Consider the following 8,116-nt stretch of genomic DNA (forward strand, 5'->3'; position numbering starts at 1 on the left):
CCTGTCCCCGCGGTGTGTCACACGGCGGGCAGCGCTCAAAGCACGATTTATTTCATTTCCCATCCGTGAGGCGCAACAAACAACTCTCTGTGAATTTGTGTGTGTGTGTGCGCGGCTCCTCTGCAAACTCTCACCTCCTCAGCACCGCCGGTACCACCCTGGCAGCACCACTGGCTGCCTCCCAGAGCCCCGGCCCCCCTTGCCAGGCAGGCCTCCAGTTTTAATAAATGATACTCAGCCCTGTAAGAATGTGTATTAGTGGCTTGATGGACCAGAGCGACTCCACTATGCATGAAGCATATTAAACATCGTATCGACCCTCGCTTTCCATGGCCGTAACATGCATAACAAACAGGCTGGGGCCACGCTGCAGCTGCTCACACATGCTGGGGAGCAACGCTGGGCACTGAGCGAGGCTGGAGTGACACCAGGGACAGCTGCTGGGGGGGTTCTGCTGGCACAGGTAGCTCCCAGCACAGAGCCCAGCTCTCCTGCAGTGAATGGGGTTGGGGGAAATTGTAGCTGGGACGATCAGGGTTGTCCCAGACACTCTGCCATCACCTCCCTGTGTGGCAGATCCGTGGAACGCTCCCCGGCCTTATCTGCCCTGATTTATTCTTTAATTGGCAAAGTGTCTCATGCCATAAATATTAGCGAGCGAGCGGCTCCTCCTATAAAAGTGAGGCCTCTTATCTGCCATCGCCGTATCCCTGCGTGCCCTTATCGCTCCATCTTGTGCCTGTCACTGTAGGATCTCAAGCCACACAAGAGAGGCTCTGCAAAGGCCCCAACCCCTGGATTTCTCCTACATCTCTTCTGTTGTAGGAGAACAGAGGACTCTGCCCTTCCTCTGGGGCAGACCCACATGGGGATGGTTGGATGAGGGGTACACAGCTGGCAACACCCCACAATCCCAGCATGGACCAGTTTGGGACCTTTTCACCACATGCACCACAGTCCATCTGCTTTAGAATAAAACATCCAAATCCATTGCAATCCAGCCGAAGAATAAAAGCACCAAAAGGACCCATCTTGTGTCAGGCAAGCGGCTGCAAACTGACACTCAGGTGGAGCTGCAGAAGGTAAAACAAAATAAAGCGTCTTGGATCCTTTTAATCCTCTGCTCCTGTAATTTCAGCATGTCCAAACAGATTTTGGTGTGTGTTTATAACTGGTAACTTCATTTGCTTGTGGGCTGGGACCTTAAATGCCAAGTTTCATCTCCAAGTCCGTTTTTAAGAGTGAGTTACATCAGCTCCTGGGAGAGAAGAGGAGAAAAGGAAATACGCAAGGATATAAAAGAAAGTTGGGGGTTGTCAGAAAAAGCAGGTTCAAAGTGTTCAAAGAGTGCAAAAATCACGGATTTTGTGGATACCTGTGTACAGACTGACAGCTCAAAGGTATAAATCAGCTTCCTGAAACACAAACTAAAGCTCATCTGTCTGATGAGGGCAAGCACAGCTTGGGGCAGAGCTGGGCTCTCACCTGCCTGTCACCCCCAGTGGGTTCCCGAACATCCCAAGGCCTTCAGGGCTTTGAGTGTGTCCATCACCAACACACAGGGTGGGGATGTGGCCCCAAACCCCCAACCCAAAGAGCACTCAGCTCCATGGCTGCAGCAGATCCCGGGGTTATGTGAGCCAGGGCTGCAAATCCACCTTTGCAGACTCCAACACGTGAAATTACCATAACCAAGACATTTCACGCTCCTCTCCCATCAAGCTGTTTAGAGCAAATTAAATTTCTCCCTAACCAGACTGTAACAGTTCATGTTAGATGTGGATCTAAATGTTAATTGCAGTGACAATAACAGGTCTGATCCTGCAATCCTTATTTGGGTAAAACCTCCCACAGAAGCCAAAGGAATTTTGCCCCAGAGAAGGCAGCTGGATGCAGTCCCACATTTCCAGTCTCTTGAAGATGCCAGAAGGTAAGCCAGGATATTCCTGTGATGTTACAAACCTTCTCTTTCCCCTCCCTTCCACCTCCCCTGAGTTCTTTAATGCACTATTAATTTAATAAGCTGCCTAATGCTGTGCTCACCTTCAGCCTCGCACTTCCCAGGAAGGACTTCAATCATCGTGGGGGGGCACAGTCAGATGATTTTGGCAGCTCATTGCCTGGTACATCTGGTTGGCACAGGGATGCTTGAAGGTCCTGTGCTGGCTGGGAGAGCTGCCTTGGGAAACTGCTGCTCTTGTCCTCGGCACCCTTGGGTGATGCAAACACCTTCTAGCCTGGGATCCTGAGGAAGGCAGGCTGATAAAACAGGGTAATTTGGGAGTGCCTGGCCCCATCCGGGCAGCTCTCAGTCGCAGCACTCGATTCTGGCAGAATTTGGCAGAGAGAGACGCTATGTTCATCAGATAAAGTCAATTAGGCAAAGGCTTCTCCTTCCATCTCCACACTGGCACCCCGTTGCCATCCCTTTGGGGCAAAGGGATCTAGGTGCACGTGGGCCTCAGCAGGAGACAGGCAATGAGAGGTTTTGGGAGCTGAGACTGCATTCAGAACTGGGCACTTGGGCCCAGTGAGTGGATTTGGAAATCACAAGCCTCTACGATTTTTTTCTAAAAAAAAATTAGAAATTCCAGTTTATCTTGTCCCTAACCCAGAATTATCTGACGGGACACAAAAGCAAAACCTGCTGTGCTTCCCCTACTGTTTAATGCCCTCCTGCACAGTTAGAAAAAAAACTTAAATCTATTTTTCCTGCCTGGCTGCATTTTGTTACAAATTAAAGAAAGAATAAATGCAAAATCTGAGTGAGAAAGAGCAGAAGAAGCTCGTGGGCTGTGGCTGGGCTCCATCTCCACCTGCACATTGAGGCTGTGACAGGCTCCCAGAAGTGCCATGATGTGGGAGCAAGGGTAGCTGTGGCCACTGGCCTGGGGCTTGTGGCCACAGACTCCCCCCTGAGCAGGCAATGTGGGACTCCAGGGATCCGAGAAGCAAATCCAGCCAAGGAAAGACACCTTCCACTCATGCAGAATTTGTGGGGCTTTCCCAGGCTTGTCCTCACCACCAGTAAGTAACCTGCTGTCCCCAAAGTCACTGCAGGTTCCAGCACCAGGATCTGTATTCCCCGTGTCTCCCAGCAGAATCACAGGAGAAAAGTCCCTCCACTGTGCAGCTTCCTGGCTGGGTCTGTAGGTCTTCAGGACAGCACCTACCTCATGTTCTGAGGGGCAAGAGGAGCTCACAGGTTGCTTTTCTTCCCGCTAGGAAGGTGAGGGAGATACAACAAGATTTTTGGGGACAGGTCAGAGACTCTGGAGCCTGAAAGTGGAGTTAGTTCCTGAACAGAGCCTTGCCAGGGCTCTCAGCATCCCTCAGACACATCCAAACCCATCCAGCTGCTGAGCAGGGTTCCTGCTCCTCAGCGAGACCCTGCACACACAAACCAGCCGAGCTCCAGGACAAGGCGTTTCTGTCAGTGCTGCAGATTCAGACAGCCTTGTTTTGTTTCCCAGCAGCATTTAACAGGCTGATGATGTTTGTTTATGAAGTGAGATGCACATGATTTATTTGATCTGCTGGAGAGCCTCATTCCCACGCCAAGGACAGGCAGGGATGCTGCACTCTCCCCTCTTTTGGGGACTGCTCGGATCAAATCCTCTCTTGCACAGGAAGAGCTGCACTCTCAGCTGCTTCAGAACCGGACATTAAACGCTTATTAGAGACCTCCAAACTCCCAGCCATGAAGCTGCATTTGTTCTTGTCTGTCTCTGCATATAGAACAAGCGTTAATAGAGCGTTCAGGCTCTTAAAACAGGTTTGGGGAAAAGGTCTCAGGGCACCTGGGCTCTGGTCTTGAATAATCCTAAGGGAGGTTTCATCCTCTCTTCGTGCTCTCCTGGTGGATTGGGTTTGGCATGTCTCACCTGGCTTGCAGGGACAGTGGTTTAATGAACTGCTTTGCAAAATGACTTTACAAATGGAGAGTCTACTCCTGCCTTTTTTAACACCTGGAGATCTCTTTATTCCAGCTCATCACCCAGACCAGGGCCCGGCTGCCAAAGAAGCCAGCAAAGAAAGCATTAAGGGATGGAAGATGAAACGCAGCACATGAGCCGTGAGATTTACAGCTCTTGGAGGAAAGCACGTGGAGCATCACCCATCCTGCCAGTGGGACAGGAGCCAAACCCTCACCTGATGGGAGCCAGCAGCAGCACAGGAAGCCGGGCAGTGCCTGGGCAGCAGCTGAAGCTCATCCCACACTGCTCAGACCCCACCTGATTTACACCAGGGCTCAAGGATGTGACTCAGTCACTCCGAGCCCCTCTGCTGGCCTTCCCCTGGTCCCTGCATACAAACCACTTTGCAAATGAAGTGTGAAGATAATATGCTTTATCATGGGCATTTATTACCCATGATTGTTGTATAAATCTCCCTCCATTCACATACATATACATAAGGTGTATATAAATATGCAGTATCCGGCAGTACCCAGAGCCTTTTTGATGATGTCAATGTAGCCCCCATAAAGATAGTGGGAAATGATTCATAATATTTATATGACAGACATGATATGAACTGTAATAGCCTGTTGGGATCGAGAATGTCCATAGGTCTCTGTCAGCCACAAATGTGATTTAAATATTATATATGTGGCAACTGTAGCATTAGTAATATGATAGCTGTTATTGATAGTGGTCATAAAATGCAGTAGTTTTGCACTGAAGAATGTGAAAAATAATCTAGTGGTTTTCCTAATGGTCTTCCCAGCAACGCACTGAAAGGAAGTGTACTTTCAATGCCTCCTTTTTTCAATGCCTCCTCCTCTCCTCCCCCCACCCCAAATTACCATCACATTCTCTCAGATTACTGCCAGGGCCATATTTTACTCTGCTGATGTCAGGTTGTGGCATCTCATCCCCCTGGGGCTGTCTGGGGAGGGCAAAGGGTCCCTGCAGAGCCCCGGGGCTGTTGTCGAGGCTGCGTGTGCTGGTGCTTCCTCTGAGAACACGGAGCAGGAGGAGGGCAAGGAGCAGCAGGAGAGGGGCTCAGGGGAGTGGTGCCACTCTGGGTGTGAAGTCTGGACCATAGCAAAGGGTCCTCAGCCAGAATAAATCAGCGCAGCCCTGCAAAAACAATGCAGCCCCACTGATTTATGCTCACTGGGCTTCCCGAGGGGGGTTCTGGCCCTCAGAAGTGGGAGTGGAGTATCTGAATCTGCTTCCTTCCCCTTCCTGGCCTTCCACACCCAAAGCCTGCCCCAGCCAGGGGTCTGCTGGAGGACTGGAACAGCAGCAGGAGGGTGGATAGAGGCACCTTGAACCTTCCATGCATACCAGCATTTACTGGGCTGGAGCACAGGAAAGCTGGGACAACTGGGGGTGACACCACTGACCCCAAGGGATTCACTCTTCAGCCACCACACACCTCCTCAAAAGGCTCCTCAGGGCACAACACAGGGGCTGGTGTGAGCTGAGGGACCCCGGCCACAAAACCACCCCCAACATCCTTCCATTGCTTCCAAAGCAGCAAAGGTCCCTTCCCTGCTGGCTGCCAGGCTGCCTTTATCCCCCCAGTCTCTGTCCCAAGAGCAAATGAGAGGGGAAAACCCCTTAAATCCATGATAAACCAGTGGCTGCCACAGCCATAAATTACACCAGCCCCTGGATTTTCCCCATCAGCAGAACCAAGTGAGGGTGACACTTGCCAGGGTGGGCAGCTCAGCTCAGGGTCCCTTGGATGCCACAGCCTGGTCTCACCCAGTGGGGTTTTGGAGGAGGATTCAGAAACCCAAATCACATCCAGAAATGATGCCTGGTGTCCCTCCAGGGAGCTGCTTTTAAAGGAAGCCTCTAAGAGGGATCAGGTGTTGCTCAAAGGAGTGAACTCAGGGTGCTGCACCTGCTCGTGTCAAGGGGCAGGAGCAGCCTGGGAGGCAGGTATTGGGATGCTGGCTCCATCCTTCCACATCACAGGGAATAAATCAAGGCAGTGATATGTGCTCCAAACACAGCAGACCTGAGGGCGAAGCATTGATCAGCTCCCTCGTGTGTAGCCTTAAAAAATAAATTAATTAGAGTTCCGTTAGCAGGGCTTTGCAGAGGGCCCCGCGGGTGCTCGGCGCTGACGAGGGGTACAGAGCTGCAGGCTGCCCTCTCCCACCCCTCTCCAAAGGGATTTCATTCCCCAGGATTACATTTAAATATTTTAAAGCTAACAGGATGCACACATTTCCATTTAATCCAAAGCACTCCTCTCTCCACGGACAGAGCTGGGAGCAAGGGAGAGTTTGTGCACAAATGGGTGAAGCTGGGGCTGATTTTCCCCAAAAAAGTAGAGGGGAACAGCAACCCACCCTCACCATCAACCACATGTCCAGCCCTCCCTTCCAGATGATCTCTTCCCATACATTTATAACTCTGGCAACACATTTCATAAAAGAAAACAGAAGTTCTGTTTGAAAGTGAGTCCAGGTGGAATTTAATGACAATTTTCTCCATCATTTGCGTTGCAAGGGACCTGATCTTCCTCTTCCCCACCCTGGTGGGAGCCAGGCATTGCTCCAGGGAAAACCATGGGCCTATTTCTGCTGTCGTTTCCACGAACATAAATCAGGAGTTTACTCAGTTGAAATAAGTGGAGCTGCACCAGTGTAAAACCAGTGTGAGCTCAGAGTTACAGTGCTATAAAAGCAGTGTGAGGTTAGAATCAGCCTCGGTATTTATGGAGATGGTTTGAGGAAAGCCTGGGGAAATTAGTAAAATTGGGAACGAACAAAGAGAGAAAAAAAAAAAAAACAAAGGCATGTGATTTCCTGATGATTTGGAACATTAAATCCTCAAGGCCAGCACTCATATTCCTTCCTCCACTGCGATGCCTGTTCTGCTGAGCACTCCTGCCAGAAGAGTCTTTCTGTATTATTCCTCTTCTGGGTGACGCAGCTGCGAGATGCTCGCTATGGAAATGCCATATAAAAATAAATTGAATCGAATTAGGGAAACAACTAAAGTAATTTCTTCTCTGTCCTCACATTAATCCATTTAGGTTGATTCTCCGGGTGCTCCAAAGGGGATTTGCATTACTATCCTGTCAGCAGCCACAGTCCCTTCCTCTCCGCTCAAACAAGCCTCGGCACCTCCTAATTCGATGTCTTTTTATTATTCTCCCCCTGTGCCTGCCCCTGCATGGAGACTTCAAGGAGATTTTTTCCAGGGTGATTGGCTTCCCTGGCAGGTTGGATTAAGGCACGATTTGCTCTCAATTGCGGCGTTTTAATGAGATTCATTTTTTGGGGAGTGGAGGGGATGCGAATTAAGAGAAGGGCAAAAAAAACCCATCTTGTAAATGAAATAATGATGTGTGAGGCCTGAGATCTAATGAGAAGCATATCAGTGGCAATCAGAGTTGTTAATGGAGCCCGTGCATTGGTAGCTGCTCCGAGGCAGCCACGGCAATTCCGGTGTCACGGACACGGCGGAGGCTGGGACAACATTCCCATCCAGCACGGATTTCTGCTGCCCTAAAATTACACGTTGTGTTTCCGAGAGGATGGAATCCAGAAAGTCCCAGGGCCCGGGCTGTAAGTAGGTCAGGCGAGATGTTCATCGCCACGGTCTCATATGGCCTCTCAGTCTCCGTGCCCTGCGGCGAGGATGCAGAGCAAGCGGTAAATAGTACAGGGCCGGGGGAAAAGGGCTCCATGCTCCTGCCAGACTCGGCATGGGGACCTGGGAATGGCCATGGGGACACCCCAGGGCTCCTCCCTGTGCTGTCCCACACGCTGGTGTGGCACTCGCCCCGTATGTCCCACATGAGGGACATTCTGGAGGTGGCTCTGGTCCATCCCTGCTTCGTTCCCGCTGAGTCTGTCAAGATGCACTGGGGTATTCCCACAAGGAAGCGAAGGAGCTGCCTCTGCAAAATCTTCCCTGCATTATCCCAGGAGAATCACCGGCACTGCCACAAGGTGTAAGTAACTCACCCCTCGATGGTGGTGAGGAGCCCTGCTCGTCTGAGCTCAGGGACAGCCCCGCAGCACAGCCACCCCTCACCTCAGCTGCAGGGAGAGGCTGGGGGCAATGCTGGCTTTTTCCCGCTTCTCAGTCGATAAAAAAAACCCAGGATTTACCATGAAAAGATGGGAAACCCCAGAATCACC

This window comes from Coloeus monedula, assembly GCF_965178545.1.
Source record: "Coloeus monedula genome assembly, chromosome: 21".
NCBI classification, from domain to species: Eukaryota; Metazoa; Chordata; class Aves; order Passeriformes; family Corvidae; genus Coloeus; species Coloeus monedula.